This window comes from Bos indicus x Bos taurus, chromosome 19 (genome assembly GCF_003369695.1).
Source record: "Bos indicus x Bos taurus breed Angus x Brahman F1 hybrid chromosome 19, Bos_hybrid_MaternalHap_v2.0, whole genome shotgun sequence".
In the NCBI taxonomy this organism is placed as follows: Eukaryota; Metazoa; Chordata; class Mammalia; order Artiodactyla; family Bovidae; genus Bos; species Bos indicus x Bos taurus.
In genome coordinates, this window is record NC_040094.1 from 42,906,081 (window position 1) to 42,923,803 (window position 17,723).

Here is a 17,723-nt window from a genome sequence, read left to right on the forward strand (position 1 = left end):
AACAGACGTGTGGGCATGAGGAGGGGGAGGAGAGGGTGAGATACATGGAAAGAGTAACATGGAAACTTACATTACCATATGTAAAATAGATAGCCAACAGGAATTTGCTGTATGGCTCAGGAAACTCAAACAGGGGCTCTGGATCAACCTAAATGGGTGGGATGGGGAGGGAGATGGGAGGGAGGTTCAAAAGGGAGGGGATATATGTATACCTATGGTTGATTTATGTTGAGATTTGATAGAAAACAGCAAAATTCTGTAAAGCAATTATCCTTCAATAAAAAAAATAAAATTTTTTTAAAGTCTACAAATAGTAAATACTGGAGAGGGTGTGGAGAAAAGGGAACCCTCCTACACCATTAATGGGAGTGTAAATTAATGCAGCTACTATGGAAAATAATATGGAAGTTCCTTTAAAAACTAAAAATAGTTGGCTTGCATAATGCATAATTATGCTGCACATAATTCAGCAATCCTACTCCTGGGCATATATCCAGAAAGGACAAAAACTGTAATCTGAAAAGATACATGCACCCCAGTGTTCACAGCAGCATTATTTACAATAGACAAGACACGGAAGCAACCTGAGACTCCATCAACAGAGGAATGGGTAAAAAAGATGTGGTGTATATCTATGCAATGAATACTACTCAGTCATAAAAAAGAATGACGTAATGCTATTTGCAGCAACAGGGATGGGACTTCACATATTAAGAGAAATAAATCAGGCAGAGAAAGACACATATCATATGTCTCTTACATGTGGAATCCAAAATATGATACAAATGAACTTATTTACAAAACAGAAACATATTCCCAGACATAGAGAACAAACTTACAGTTACCAATGGAGGGCTTCCCTGGTGGCTCTGGCAGTAAAGAATCTGCCTGCAATGCAGGAGACCTGGGTCTGATCTGTGGGTCGGGCAGACCCCCTGGAGAAGGGAATAGCTACCCACTTCAGTATTCTTGCCTGCAGAATTCCATGGACAGAGGAGCCTGCAGGCTACAGTCCATGGGGTCACAAAGAGTCAGATACAGCTGAGCGACTAACACTTTCTTTTCACTACCAAAGGGAAAGGGGAGGTGGAGGGATAAATTAGGAGTATGGGATTAACATAACATACATGCTACTATATATAAAATAAATAAGCAGCAAGGATTTACTATAGCACAGGGAACTATATTCAGTATCTTGGAATAACCTATAACAGAAATGAATCTGAAATATATATATATATATATGTATATATATATACATGTATAACTCCACCTACTCTGCTATATATCTAAATATCATAAATCAACTATAGTTTAATTTTAAAAAGAAAAAGCCTATAACAGAAAACTTACCTCTTTAAAAAAAATAGTCATGTATAATAAAGCTTAAAATGTTCACCAAAGAAAAATAAATCAAGAATCAGGTAATAGAGTATATTGATGAATGTGTTGCAAAAGAAAGAAAATCAATTTGAATTAGTTTCAAAAGAGACAATTCATTGATTCCTCATTCTCTCTCTTTCTGACACACACACACACTCATACACACAGAAGGCTGGAACCACTGCTGAAGGCAGACCTAAATTCATCCTTCAGCCTCTTGGCTAGAGAGGATCAACTCAAATTTGGGGGAGGCGGGGAAAAACAAGGGAAGGCCATCTGCATGGCCTGATGTGACCAGTAGCCAGAATCCTACATGACCAACCCACTAGGCCTATTTGCCCCACTGCCTCACCCCTCAAGGAGTAAAGATCTGGGATCAGAAGAATTAAGGGACACAGGTTTGGTCCCAACGTTCACGATCTAAGCAGCCACTCCAGCTTGTGTCTACTGCAAAAGGGAAGTGGTGGTAACTGAAGGCAAGAGGCTGCTGTACCTAATGTCTAGTGCTAGGTTTCCCAGCAAACGAGACAAAAAGGGAAACATGATGAAATATGGAAGTCTCGCTAAGCAGGAGGCACATCTGACTGTAAAGAGAGAGAATCACTTCTGAGGTCTAAGAAGAATCTGTCTTCATGGAATCTGGAAGGCACCAAGAGCTTTCATCCACTGAGCCCTGTGCTAGGCACCACCACCAACATTCTCGCTTAATCCTAACCCCGTTGGGGAAGGCATTGCTGTGTCCTTGTTACAGACTTTGAGGCGGGAAGGCAAGGAAGTGCCCCTGGGCCTCAGTCCCCAGGCACTGAGCCCCTCCCAGCTGCCGATGAACATGCGGGTGTCCCAAAGGTGCCAAGATGCTCCATAAAGCCAAACCTTGGCAGCATCACAGCCTACCTCCTGCTGCCACCAAGCCCCAGCCACTTCTAGGCATTCAGCGGCCAGATTTGTCAACACCAGAGATTTCCTTTTGATGGTTAAATCTTTTCATATTTTACCTCCCCCAAAGAAATCTTTCTCTTTTTTTATTTTATCTTATTTTATTTTATTATTATTATTATTATTTTTTTGGCCACACCACTCGGCACATGGGATCCTAGTTCCCTGACCAGGGATCAAACCACACTCCCTGCTTTTGAAGCACGGAATCCACCACTGGACCACCATGGAATTCCCAACAGAAATCTTTCCTTATATTCACCCTGCAAAAGTCAAATGTATGTACCTATATGTGGTTTATGGCCCAGTGAGGTTGATGCCATTAAGCCCCATTTAGTAGAGAAGGAAATGGCAACCCACTCCAGTATTCTTGCCTGGAGAATCCCATGGACAGAGGAGCCTGGCAGGCTACACTCCATGAGGTCGCAAGAGTTGGACACGACTTAGTGACTAAACCACCACCACCACCATAATGGTTTAAAGACCTTTAACATTGTGAGTTATTCCAGCAAACAGGCTCAAGAAAAAAAATAGGTATGTGTCTTAGTCCATTTCAGTTGCTATGACAAAATTCCACAGACTAGGTAGCTTATAAACAGCAGAAATTTATTTCTCACTTCTGGAGGCTGGAAGGTCCAAGATCAAGGTGTCAGCCTAGTAGCATTCTGAGCATCAGAGGCTTTTGCCTGAGGGCCTTCTCTGGGCACAAGAGCCCATTCTGCCAGCCCACAGAGCAGGCCAAAGTGCTAGGGGATTAACAAACTCCCCCTGCCTGAGCGCACGCTCAACCTGAGACTGGAAAGTGAAAGTGGCTCAGTCGTGTCCGAGTCTTTGTGACCCCATGGACTATGCAGTCCACGGAATTCTCCAGGCCAGAATACTGGAATGAGTAGCCTTCCCTTTCCAGGCAATCTTCCCAAACCAGGAATCGAACCTAGGTCTCCCACATTGCGAGCAGATTCTTTACCAGCTGAGCCACAAGGGAAGCCAATGGAACGGGGTATTAAATACCCCAGCTCCCTCGTCCTTTGGGAAGAGGGTGGCGTTCTGTGGGAGTTCCCTGGTGGGATTAAGCTCCAGTTGTCTTCAGTGTTCACATGCTTGATAACACACTCCTTATTAGCTTCCATCCCTCCCTGTCTCACTTCCCACTTCCTAACAGTGTTTCATGAGACATCACCCCAAATTCTTCTTACCTCTGAAATTTTTGTCTAAGGATCTGCTTCTAAAACCCAAACTGAGGCACCTGGGTTTTTGAGTTTTAACTATATAAGCCAGTGGTGTGCTGTTAAATGTTCACCCACCAGATATCCAGGGGAGAGGGGAAATATTAATATTATTTGTATAAAATGTTGTATAATTTGTGTACATATTATTGTGTATGATATATATAATATAATTTTACTAATATGTAATTATATAACTTCACAATATATTGTATAACACATGTGTGCTCAGTTGTGTCCAACTCTTTGCAACCCCGTGGACTCTAGTCCACCAAGCTCCTCCATCCATGGGATTCTCCAGGCAAAAATACTAGGGTGAGTTGTCATTTCCTCCTCCAGGGATCTTCCCACCCCAGGGATTGAACCCGTGTCTCCTGCATCTCCTGCACTGACAGGCAATTCTTTACCACTTAAGCCATCTGGGAAGCCTATGAATATCTATGTATTAAACAATATAGCATATATAATGTGTGTATGCATACTCAGTTGTTCAGTCATGTCTGACTCTTTGGACCCCATGAACTATAGTCTGCCAGGCTCCTCTGTACATGGGATTCTCCAGGCAAGAATACTGGATCCGGTTGCCCTGCAGAGGAAGATACCCTCCCCCAGAGGATCTTCCTGACCAAGGGATCGAACTGCATCTCCTGTGTCTCCTGCATTGCAGGCAGATTCTTACCACTAAGATACCAGGGAAGACCATTATATAATGCATAGAGCATACATTAGCATCATATAGTAGCATCACTGACTCAATGGACATGAGTTTGGGTAAACTCCGGGAGTTGGTGATGGACAGGGAGGCCTGGCATGCTGCGGTTCATGCGGTCGCAAAGAGTCGGACACGACTGAGCAACTGAACTGAACTGAACTGAGCACACAATTTGGGGGCCTCCCTGGTGGCTCAGCTGGTAAAGAATGTGCCTGCAATGAGGGAGACTTGGGTTCCATCCCTGGGTTGGGAAGATCCCCTGAAGAAGGGAACATCCCCTGGAGAAGAGAACGGCTACTCACTTCAGTATTCTGGCCTGCAGAACTCCAAAGAGTCGGACATGACTGAATGGCTTTCACTTTCACTTTTCAGCCCACAATTTACAAATAATAAGACAATCTCTTAATCTGTAGTTCCTCGGAGTCAAATGATTCCCACAGAATGCTTTCATCTATTTTGCCAAATTCTTGCAATCTCTGGTTGCTCCTGATAAGCAAGTGTTGTTCTGACATGAATGTTTACATCAGGGGATAGGATAAAAGTAAAATAACAAAGACCTAAGCTCCAACTTCCAGAGAAGGCAATGGCAACCCACTCCAGTACTCTTGCCTGGAAAATCCCATGGACAGAGGAGCCTGGTGGGCTGCAGTCCATGGGGATGCACAGAGTCGGACACGACTGAGCAACTTCACTTTCACTTTTCACTTTCCTGCATTGGAGAAGGAAATGGCAACCCACTCCAGTATTCTTGCCTGGAGAATCCCAGGGACGGGGGAGCCTGGTGGGCTGCTGTCTATGGGGTCACACAGAGTCAGACACAACTGAAGCGACTTAGCAGCAGCAGCAGCAGCAAGCTCTAACTTCAATCATTCAGCACTGATGTGAATGACTCTGCTAAGTGAAATATTAATAGCAGATTTCAAATACTGAAAAGATATTTTGTTATATTTTTTTGCTATTCACAGGCAATAACTACAGACATGAGACACTTTTCAGATTAATCTGCATTTTAACTATTTTTTTCTTCAAGTGTTAAGGCCTATACTTCCCTAAGTCTTTGCAATCACTGAAACACAACAATCAAGACCCAGTTTGTAGTGTGGGCCATTTGCAAGGTGTAAATGCCCCATCACCTTACCTAGAGGAGGAGAGGAGGAGGGAAGGTATCAGCCAAGGCCAGGCTGCCTAGAGGCACTTGGCCACACTGGTGAGGTGGGTAACATGGGGGATGGGGAGAACGGGGATCCACCCCACCAGAACACACCAGAGGCACCTCTAGGAGAAGGACAAGGAGTGCCATTCCCCACATAGGAGCTGTAAGTCAGCATCGCCTTTAAGGCCAGGACCACTCCTGATTGATCACCACAGCCCCCACCCTGGCCTCACTCTCAGCCCAGCACACCTGGCCCAGAGCAGCCTCTAAGTGGACATGGGATGAGTTCACTAGGCTCCTCCTGTGGGAACTCACCTCCTCTGCCAACCTGATCAAGTCAAACAACACCAGGGGTCCACTCGTCTGGGAGGTCAACCCCGAGGTAAAATGAGGGGACCCCATCCTGACATCCCACCTACCCCCTACACGCCCCTCAGCAAGTTGCTCAGCCTCCTTGAGCCTCAGTTTCCTCATCTGGAAAATGGAATGAGTGCCATACAGGGAGACAAAGAGGAGCCCTGGCAGAGAGCAGGCAGGGAGGAGGCGTTTGCTCCAGGTCAGTCTTAGAGGCCAGGACACAGTGCCTGCCCCAGCCTTGCTGCAAAAATCAAAGGAGGTAGACTTGTGGACACAGTGGAAGGTGAGAGTGGGTTGAATGGAGAAAGTAGCATCAACATATATACACTGTCATGTGTAAAATAGACAGATAGTGGGAATCTGCTGTATAACACAGGGAGCCCAGCTCGGTGCTCAGTGACAACCTAGAGGGGTGAGATTGGAGAGGGGAAGGAGAATCATGCTGGAGGGCATGCATGTATAATTACGGCTGATCTGCAGCATGCTGCTGCTGCTGCTGCTGCTAAGTCACTTCAGTCGTGTCCAACTCTGTGCGACCCCATAGACGGCAGCCCACCAGGCTCCCCCGTCCCTGGGATTCTCCAGGCAAGAACACTGGAGTGGGTGATCTGCGGCATAGTACAGCAGAAACCTGGCTTCCCAGGCGGTGCTAGTGGTAAAGATACTGCCTGCCAATTGCAGGAGACATAAGAAATGCTGGTTCAGTCCCTGGGTCAGAAAGATCCCCCTGGAGGAGGGCATGACAACCCACTCCAGCATTCTTGCCTGCAGAATTCCATGGACGGAAGAGCCTGGGGAGCTATAGTCCATGGGGTAGCAAAGAATCGGACACGACTGAAGTGACTGAGCATGCAAGCCTGCACGACAGAAAACAACACAACCTTGTAAAGCGGTTTTCCTCCAATTAAAAAATAAATGAAAAAAAAAGAATCGAAGAAGGTAACAGCAGGTTACGAACGCTTCGAACACTGAGCAAGAGAAAGGGAGGTGCCTACTAAATCTCTTCGGTCGTGTCCGACTCTTTGCGACCCTATGGACGGTAGCCCCCCGATGCTTTTCTGTCCATGGGATTCTCCAGGCAAGAATATTGGAGTGGGTTGCCATGCTCTTCTCCAGGGGATCTTTCTGACCCAGGGATCAAACCTGCATCTCGTGTCTCCTGCATTGGCAGGAGGGTTCTTTACCACTAGCGCCACCTGGGAAGCTCAAGAGAGAGGGAATGTGTTAGTTGCTCAGTAGTGTCCAACTCTTTGCAACCCCATGGACTGTAGCCTGCCAGTCTCCTCTGTCCATGGAATTTCCCTGGCAAGAATACTGGAGTGGGTTGCCATTTCCTTCTCCAGGGGATCTTCCAGACCCAGGGATCGAACCTGGGTCTCCTGTGTTGCAGGCAGACGCTTTACTGTCTGAGCCACCAGGGAAGCCCAAGAGAGAGGGAAGGAGCAAGCAAACATTTATTGGGTACCTACTGTGTACTTTGTCCACCTTTTATCTCCTTGATTCCTCTCATGAATCCCTTCAGGTGGATACCCTAGATTTTTAGAAGAGGAAACTGAAATTCAGAGATGAAGAGATCAGCTCAATGTCATGATCAAATTTCAATCCATGTTGTCCTCTTGCTTCCTTCCACTATTCCACACTACCTTCTGCAAGGGACTATGATCTTACTTTAGGCTTGCTTTATTTTTCTTTTTGGTTATCACTTTTGATTTGTATAGCCCTATTGTTATCTAAATATAAAATGAATTTTAAAATTGATTATATGGTTTCACATGCCAAAACATGGATGAACCTGGAGGACATCATGCTAAGTAAAATAAGCCAGACCCAGAAAGGACAAATACTGTGTGATTCCATTCATATGAAGTACTTGTAATAGTCCGAATCATAAAAACAGAAGTAGAAAGCTGGTTACCAAGGCCTGGGAGGCGGGATGAGAGAGCACTTGTGTTCTGTAGGTAGAGTGTCAGTGTTGCAAGATGAAGTTCTTGCACAACAATGTAAATTTATTTCACATTACTGAACTCCACTTCAACATTTAAGAAGGTTTTTAAAACACATCATATAGCTATACGCACCCTTATGTTCAGAACAGCACTATTCACAGTGGCCGAGACACGGAAACAACCTAAATGTCCATCAACAGATAAATGGAGAAAGAGGATGTGGTACCTACATAATGGAACACTACTCAGACATTAAAAAAGAATGAAACAATGCCATTTGCAGCAGCATGATTGGACTTAGAGATTATCTTATTAAGTGAAGTAACTCAGGAAGAGAAAGATGACACATGATGTCACTTCTATGTGGAATCTAAAATATGACACAAATGAAGCAGAAAAAAATAGAGAAATATAGAACAGACTTGTGATTGCTAAGGTGGAGGGGGTAAGGGAGAGGGGTAGATTGGGAGTTTGGGATTAGCAGATGCAACGGATAGACAACAAGGTCCTGCTGTATAGCACAGGGAGCTATACTCAGCATCCTGTGATAAACCATAATAGGAAAGAATTTTTTTTAATTTAAATTTTATTTTATTTTTAAACTTTACAATATTGTATTAGTTTTAAAACGTATATGTATATTATAACTGAATCACTTTGTTGTACAGTAGAAATTAACCCCACATTGTAGATCAACTATACTTCAATAAAATAACAAAAACACTTTCATATAGCAATATAAAATTGACAGTCCAGGATATTAGTGTGTGCAATCTGTTTTTAACTAGGAATTTAATGTGAAAGTGTTAGTCGCTCAGTCATGTCCAGCTGTTTGTGATCCCGTGGACTGTAGTCTGCCAAGCTCTTCTAACCATGGAATTATCCAGGCAAGAATACTGGAGTGAGTATCCATTCCCTTCTCCAGGGGATCTTTCCGAGACAGGGATTAAACCTGGGTCTCCTGCATTGCAGGAAGATTCTTTACTGTCTAGGCCACCAAGGAAGCCCATGGAATTTGATGTGATATTCAACAAATTAACTGATTTTTTGGTTTTTAAATTTTGTTTATTTTCTTTGTTAATAGGCACACATACACAATTTTATGTATATATATACATATATATAAATGTCTGCATTCTTTTCTCCTTTCTTGTTTTTCTTAGATCCCCTTTTCCCTTCTACTCTTCCCCTCCACCCACATCAGCCTCCCACCCTACCCCCAGGGTAAACATGTTAATCACAGCATACGTTCCTGTTCAAATATTTTTGGTGCTCATATAATTGTACACATACACGTGTGTATTAAATAAATGGGGGACTGGCTTTTGTTTATTCACACAAGTGAGATTAATATCCTATATACGCTTTTCTACATTTGAGGAATCTCCCTTGCCATCCGACATCTGAACCCTCCTGCCAAGGTAGGAGACGTAAAAAGATGTAAGTTTGGTCAGTGGGTTGGGAAGATCCCCTGGAGGTGGAAATGGCAACCCACGCCCATATTCTTGCCTGGAGAATTCCACGGACGGAGGAGCCTGGCAGGCTACGGTCCGTGGGGTCACGAAGAGTCGGACACAACTGAAGCGACTAAGCACGCATGCTCCTCTGCCATCTGACAAAGCTCCAAGTTATCGATCGTGATGGCTGCTGAATACCCCATAGTGTGAGTGGAGCATTGTTACAGAACCAGACTCTGATCCCCTGTGCACAGTAGAGTCAAGCTACTGACCCCAGGCTTTGGTGAAGGAAAGCACAGATTCATTGCAGGGCACCGTTCAAGGCATCTGGGACACCTAGCTAATGCTTTTGAGCTAGCTAATGCTCAAAAAGCCTGAACTCCCCGATGGGTTTCAGCAAAACATTTTTAAAGACCAGGTGAGGGAAGGGAGTCTCAGGGTATGTGATCTAGTGCACAGTTCTCTAACTGGTTGATGGTGAAGTAACAGAGTGGTGTCACTGGGGTTAAAACTATCAATCCTTAGGCTCCAGTAGGGCTTCCCTGGTGGCTCAGATGATAAAGAATCTGCCTGCAATGCAGGACCCCCAGATTCTATCCCTGGATTGGGAAGATCCCTTGGAGAAGGTCATGGCTACTCACTCCAGTATTCTGGCCTGAAGAATCCCGTGGACAGAGTTGCGTAGCAGGTTGCAGTCCATGGAATCACAAAGAGTCAGACAAGACTGAGCGACTAACACTAGGCTCCAGTAGGTGCTCCTGATCATCAAGTAGTTAATTTCTTCCATTTGGTGGGGGTTTTCATATCTATAAGACAACACAGGAAATGTGCATCTGCTATCTGTCTACTACTACTTCAGAGAGGAGCTAAAGGGGATATTAGTGAAGGACAGGGAAGCCTGGTGTGCTGCAGTCTATGGGGTCACAAAGAATCAGATATGACTTAGCGACTGAACAAGAACAAAAAGAGGATGTGGGGGAGGGGGTCCGTTCCAGGAAGGCCCCATGAGGTCCTGCTTGGTCACGTTACTGTCTCCTTTACTGCACACTACCAGTGTCTGCCGGTTGGTTTTCCATTTTCAGTCACTGTAAATAATGCAGCAATAAATACCTTGCACATATGTCCTTTTATACTTTTATTTCTATTTACTTATTTATTTAATAATGAAGACCTTAAAATATTTGAAAATCATCTTTGCCACGTATTCACATATAAGGGCTTCCCTCGTAGCTCAGTTGGTAAACAGTCTGCCTGCAATGCAGGAGACCCAGTTCGATTCATGGATGGGGAAGATCCGCTAGAGAAGGAAATGGCAACCTACACCAGTATTCTTGCCTGGAGAATCCCATGGACAGAGGAACCTGGCAGGCTACATCTATGGGGTCACAAGAATCAGACACAACCAAGTGACTAAGCACAAACACACACACATACATAAGGAGGCCAGAAAGGCACCCAGGAGAATAAAAACCCTGGGAACAGAACAATGGACAAATGTTTCATTTTTTATATTTCCATTTATGTTGTCACGTTATTCATAGGGCAGATAAAAACTGTGTTACTGAACACAAGTTCACTTGCCCTACACAAAGTGAAGACAAAACAAACCGAAACACTGAGTTTTGAAGCAGAAAAAGGTTCGTTGCAGGGTCACGCAAGGCTAATGGGTGGCTCATGCCCAAAAGGAACCCAAACTCTGATGGGTTTCAGCAAAGCATTTTTAAAGAAAAACTCAGGAAATATGCATGAGTTACTATTATGTGGATACTTCAGAGAGAAGCCACAGCAGAGGAGATGAAGGGGGAGTCTCTCCCAAGAAGGCCCTATTAGGGTTTGCCCAGTTACAATTGGAAGGAAACGAACATATCTGACTTATGTGTAAAAATCCTATAATTGTAGGAAAGAAAGGGACCTTTGGGCCCCAGCAACAAGATAACAGGGAACCGAGTTAGAAATGGACTGTCCTTCTAAATAGCTCTTTATTCTTTAACACACCTTGATCTGCTCAAAGCCTTTCCGGAGTCCTGGACAGTTGGGGAAATGGGGACAGAGTTGTATCTGCCCTTACAGTGACCACACAGCTCATCACCAGAAGGGACAGCACATCAGAGACCAGATAAAAAGCTGCACTTGCTTGGTGCCTCAGCTCTCACAGACCTAACTCCACCTCTCCATGACTCAAAAAGATACTTGCTCTCTCTTCCATGACAGCCTTGGACCAACGTGATGAAAGGCATGTGGAGTCTGGAAAAGCCGGTCCCCAAGAATTTTGCTTTTGAGAAGGTTCCATGGAGACCAGAGAGGGCAGAGGCTTGTACACTAAACCCCCAGCTCAACTCCACAAATCTTGAGTGTCCCTTACATGCTAGGTGCCATCTAAGTTTGTAGGGGATGGGCAAAACCAAAAGCTTCATTTGTGTTTATGTTTCAGGAAGCTGCCAGAAGATCTTAAATAGCAAGCTACGCAATGGGAAGGCAAACAGAAGAAATCACTTATCTCAGATATCAGGAGTGACGCAGAGCTTTTAAGAGCTCTCAGAAACAATGGGCCCAAAGAAAGCAAACCCTTATGAGCTTACCACTAAGCCATTGACATCAGCAGATCCACTTTATGGGCTATCATTAATTCTCACACCAGTCATTGTTTTTAGCACTTTATACAATTATCTAAAACAATATTTCACCAACTTTGACTCTAACTCAAGCATTAATAATCTGAGGGTGTGAGGAAAAATATCATATGACATCTGTTACATGCGAAATCTCAAAAGAAATGATACAAAGGAACTAATTTGCAAAATAGAAACAGATTCACAGACTTACAGAAGGAATTTACGGTTGCCAAAGGGGAAGGATGGGGGGAAGGGATAGTTATGGAGTTTGGAATGGACAGGTACATACTGCTATATTTAAAATGGATAATCAACAAGGACTTACTGTATAGCATAAGGACTCTGTTCAATGTTATATGGCAGCCTGGATGGGAGGGGAGTTCGGGGGAGAAGGGATACATGCATGTGTGTGGCTGAGTCTCTTTGTTGTTAACCTGAAACTATCACGACATTGTTAATAGGCTATATGGAGGCTATACTCCAATATAAAAGAAGTTTTAATAAAAGATAAAAAAAGAATCTGAGGGTGTGTTCAGAATAGACAGGTTCCAAGGAGCATTCAAGAGCGCTCAACCTCCTCACCTCAGGTGCCAGGATCTTAGGAAGCGGGAAGACCAGGCAAGAGCAAAATGCAGTCAGATTTGACATAGAGAGGGCTTCCCTATTAGCTCAGTTGGTGAAGAATCCACCTGCAATCAGGAGACCCCAGGTTGATTCCTGGGTCGGGAAGATCCGTTGGAGAAGAGATAGACTACCCACTCCAGTATTCTTGGGCTTCCCTCATGGCTCAGCTGGTAAAGAATCCGTCTGTGATGCAGGAGACCTGGGCTCAATCCCTGGGTTGGGAGGATCCCCTGGAGAAGGGAAAGGCTATCCACACCGGTATTCTGGCCTGGAGAATTCCATGGACTGCTTAGTCCATGGGGTCGCAGAGAGCTGAACACGACTGAGCAATTCTCACTTTATTCCACTTCACTTGACGTAGAGAACAGACTGCTGGTTGCAAAGCAGGAGGAGAGGAGGGGGAGAGAAGGATCGGGAATTTGGGGTTAGCAGATGTAAACTGGTATATATAAGATGGATAAACAACAAGGACCTACTGTATAGCACAAGGAACTATATTCAATGTCCTATGATAAACCATAATGGAAAATAATATGAAAAAGAATATATGATGTAAGGAGCAGTGTGTTATTCACTCACTCATGTCTGACTCTTTGCAGCGGTAGCCGGCCAGATTCCTCTGTTCAGGGAATTCTCCAGGCAAGAATACTGAAGTAGGTGGTCATTCCCTTCTCCAGGGGATCTTCTCTTCCACATTTCAGGCAGATTTTTTTACCATCTGAACCACCATGGAAGCCCCATATATGTGTGTAACTGAGTCACTTTGCTGTACAGCAGAAATTATCACATTGTAAATCAACTATTGGCACCCCACTCCAGTACTCTTGCCTGGAAAATCCCACTGACAGGGGAGCCTGGTAGGCTGCAGACCATGGGGTCTCGAAGAGTCGGACACGACTGAGCGACTTCACTTTCACTTTTCCCTTTCATGCATTGGAGAAGGAGATGGCAACCCACTCCAGTGTTCTTGCCTGGAGAATCCCAGGGACGGGGGAGCCTGGTGGGCCGCCGTCTATGGGGTCGCACAGAGTCGGACACGACTGAATCGACTTAGCAGCAGCAGCAGCAGCAAATCAACTATACCGCAACAAAATTTTATAAAATAAAAAATGCAGTCCAATTTGGGACTTGACTCTTAGCTTGAGAAATCCAGGCATTTCCAGGTGGAAAAGCTGCTTCCTTTATTGAAGGGGAAATTCACATTTCTGCTTTGATAATGTCTTTCTGTAAAAGGGGCTCATGATGAATATAACAAAACAGAAATAGACTCACAGATATATATAGTGGTTTCGGGGCAGGGGAGAGAGGGAAGGGAGAAAGGGCAAGATAGGAGTAGGGGATTAAGAGTTACAAACTAGGACTTCCCTGGGGTGATCCAGTGGTAAAGAATCTGATTACCAATGCAGAGGACACGAGTTCAATTCCTGGTCTGGGGACATCTCACATGCCTCAGGGCAGTTAAGCCAGTGCCCCACACCTACTGAGCCCACGCTCTACAGTAAGAGAAGCCACTGCAATGAGAAGCGCGGGCACTGCGACTAGAGAGTAGCCCCCACTCCCTGCAGCTAGAGAAAGCCTGCAGACAGCAGCAAGCTGAAAATAAAAGAAATAAATACATGAAAATGCATTAAAGAGGTACAAACTACTATGTATAAAATAAATAGGCTACAGGGACATATTGTACAGCACAGGGAATATAGCCAATATTTTATAACTCTAAATGGAGTGTACCTATAAAAATATTTAATCACCATGTTGTACACCTAAAACTAATATAATGCTGAAAATCCATTGTACCTCAAAAAAATAAAAATATAAATTAAAACAGGGGCTCACGTTTTGTTTACACTGGACACAGCAATGAACAGGAGACACACGCCTCCTGCTCTTAGGCAGTTTTACTAACTAGCTAGGAGATCCTAAGAAAGTTTCCCCCCTGCACCTTGGTTAGTTGACATCTCAGTTTTCCGTCTGTCAAATGGGGGACTTTCTCAGGGAGCCTCCCGAGGGTCCACAGACGGGTGGTATTCATTCTGAAGACACCAACACAAACAGCTTTGTTAAAATTGCTCCCCACACCCAGGTAGAGGGTGTTCTGCACGCTCTGTTCTGACATCTCATTACTGAACAACTCGTGACCATGTGCTCCAGCTCTGTTTTTAACAACCCAGGCCAGGACTACATCTCTGGGTCAGAGTCCTTCCATAACAACAGTTTTAAAAGTGACAGACCCTTAAAATATCCACTACCTTCTCACCTAGTAATTTTACTTCTGGGAATCTAGCCTAAAGAAATACTGCAAAAACAGATAGGAAAGCAAAGATTTATGCAGAAAGACGTTCATTGCTGCATTATATTAAATGCCAACCAGAAAGAAAAGTGGAAACACAAGCTACAGGGCAACTAAGCCCGTGTGCCACAACTTCTGAGCCTGAGCTCCAGAGCTGGTGAGCCACATGAAGCCCAGGAGCTCCGCAACAAAAGAGCCACTGCAGTGAGCAGCCTCCACTCACAACTAAAGAAGGCCCGGGCACAGCAGTGAAGACTCAGCACAGCCAAAATGAAAATAAATTAACTCTAAAAGAAGATTTTGAAGAGTAAACAAGTCAAAAAAAAATGGAGACAGCATTAAAATGTATTTGGTATGATTGTAGCCTTGTGTGTGTGTATATATACCTCCCAGAGGTATGGGGGTCACAAAGAGTCAGACACGACGGAGTGACTAACACTCCCACTTTTTTCACTTTCATAGTTTTGGCAATGAATTAGTCACAGGTACAAAGAAAACTTAAGCAAACTGAAAAAAGATACTTATTCTGAGGAAATTTAATATGGTATAAAACATGATTTGACTGTCAGGAAGATCTCCTGGAGAAGGCAATGGCAACCCACTCCAGTACTCTTGCCTGGAAAATCCCATGGATGGAGGAACCTGGTAGGCTACAGTCCATGGGGTCACAAAGAGTCGGACACGACTGAGCAGCTTCACTTCACAAAGTAAGCATTAAACATTTATCTAGTTAAAATTTATTGAGAGGGTAGAAAAGTGTGGAGAGGAAAAATGCTGTATAGAAAGCTGAGTCCCCTTCCTTTATAGCAGCAATTAAAAACTAAACTTGAGGGACTTCCCTGGTCCAGTGGTTAAGACTCCATACTCCCAATGGAGGGGGCCTGGGTTTGGGAACTGGTTCCTGGTTAAGGAACTAGATCTTACATGCTGCAAATATGTGTTTGCATGCTGCAACTAAAGATCCTGAATGCCACAACAATGACTGAAGATCCTGCATGCTGCAACTAAGACCCGGCACAGCCAAATAAACATTAAAAAAAAAACAACTAAATTTGAGAAACGGCCATACCACCCAAAGCAATCTACAGATTTAATAGGATCCCTATCAAATTACTTGTGACATTTTCCACAGAATTAGAACAAATAATCAGATTTCAGTGTCAATAAATAAAGTTTTATTGGAACACACACACACACAAAAAGAACAAATAATTCTAAAATTTATATGGAAGTAACAAAGACCTGGAAAGAGTCAAACATGACTGAGTGACTGAACAAGAAAGATCCAGAATTTCCAAAGCAATCCTGAGGAAAAAGAATAAAACTGGAGGCATAGCCCTCCCAAATCTCAGACAATGTTACAAAGCTTATGGTAATTGCACCGGGACAACCCTGAGGGATGGGATGGGGAGAGAGGTGGGAGGGGGTTCAGGATGGGAGACACATGTACACCCATAGCTGATTCATGTCAGTGTATGACAAAAACCATAACAATGTTGTAAAGTAATTAGCCTTCAAGTAAAATAAATAAATTAATTTATTTTTAAAAATAGTGTGGTATTGGCACAAAAACAGACATATGGATCCATGGAACAGAATAGAGAGCCCAGTAATAAAGCCACACACCTACCATCAATTAATCTTCGACAAAAGAGGAAACAATATACAATGGAGAAAAGACAGTCTCTTCAGCAAGTGGTGTTAGGAAAGCTGGACAACCATGTGTAAATCAATGAAGTTAGAAAACTCCCTCATATCACACACAAAAATAAACTCAAAAGGCTTTATTGACTTAAATATAAGACAAAACATTATAAAATCCCTAGAACAGAAAATAAATGAAAACATTCTCTGACATATATGATAGTAATGTTTTCTTAGGCAATAGAAATAAAAACAAAAATAAACAAATGGCACCCAATCAAACTTGTAAGCTTTGCATGGCAAAGAAAACCACAAACAAAATTAAAAAGCAACCTATGGAATGGGAAAAAACATTTACAAATGATGTGACTAACAAGGGCTTAATTTCTAAAATATATAAACAGCTCATACAACCCAATATCAAAAAAACAAACAAACCAATCAAAAAATGGGCAGAAGACCTACATGTATAATTTTCTAAAGAAGACATACAGATGGCCAACAGACATAGAAGTAGATGCTCAACGTTACTAATTCTTAGAGGAATGCAAATCAAAACTACAATGAGGTATCACCTCACACCAGTCAGAATGTCCATCATTTAAAAATCTACAAATAATTTTCATTTCGATATTTGGCAAAACTAATACAATATTGTAAAATTTAAAAATAAAATAAAATTTTAAAAAAACCTACAAATAATAAATGCTGGAGAAAGTGTGGAGAAAGAGGAACCCCCCACAATGTTGGTGGGAGTGCAAATTGGTGCAACCACTATGGAAAATAGTATGGATGTTTCTTAAAAAACTAAAAATATAATTGTCACATGCTCCAGCAATCCCATTCCTGGGCATATATCCGGAGAAAACTGTAATTCAAAAAGATAGATGCACCTCTATGTTCATAGCAGCGCTATTCACAACAGCCACGGCATGGAATCAACCTAAATGTTCATCAGCAGATGAATGGAAGAAGATTTGGTGCATATATATGATGGAACACTACTCGGCCATAAAAAAGAATGAAATAATGCTATTTGCAGAAAGATGGATGGACATAGAGATTATCATACTAAGTGAAGTAAGTCAGATAAATAAAGACAAGTACCATATGATATCACCTATATGTGGACTCTAAAAGACGACACAAACGAACTTATTTACAAACCAGAAACAGACTCACAGACATAGGGAACAAACTTATGGTCACCAAAGGGGAGCAGGGTGGAGGAGTATGAAATTCGTAAATACGAGGCACTGCCTATAACACAGATAAACTACGAGGTCGTTCTTACAGCACAGGGAACTGTATTCAATAACCTGTACTAAGCAATAATGGAAAAGCATGTGAAAAGAATGTATCAATACATATATGGGTATGTAG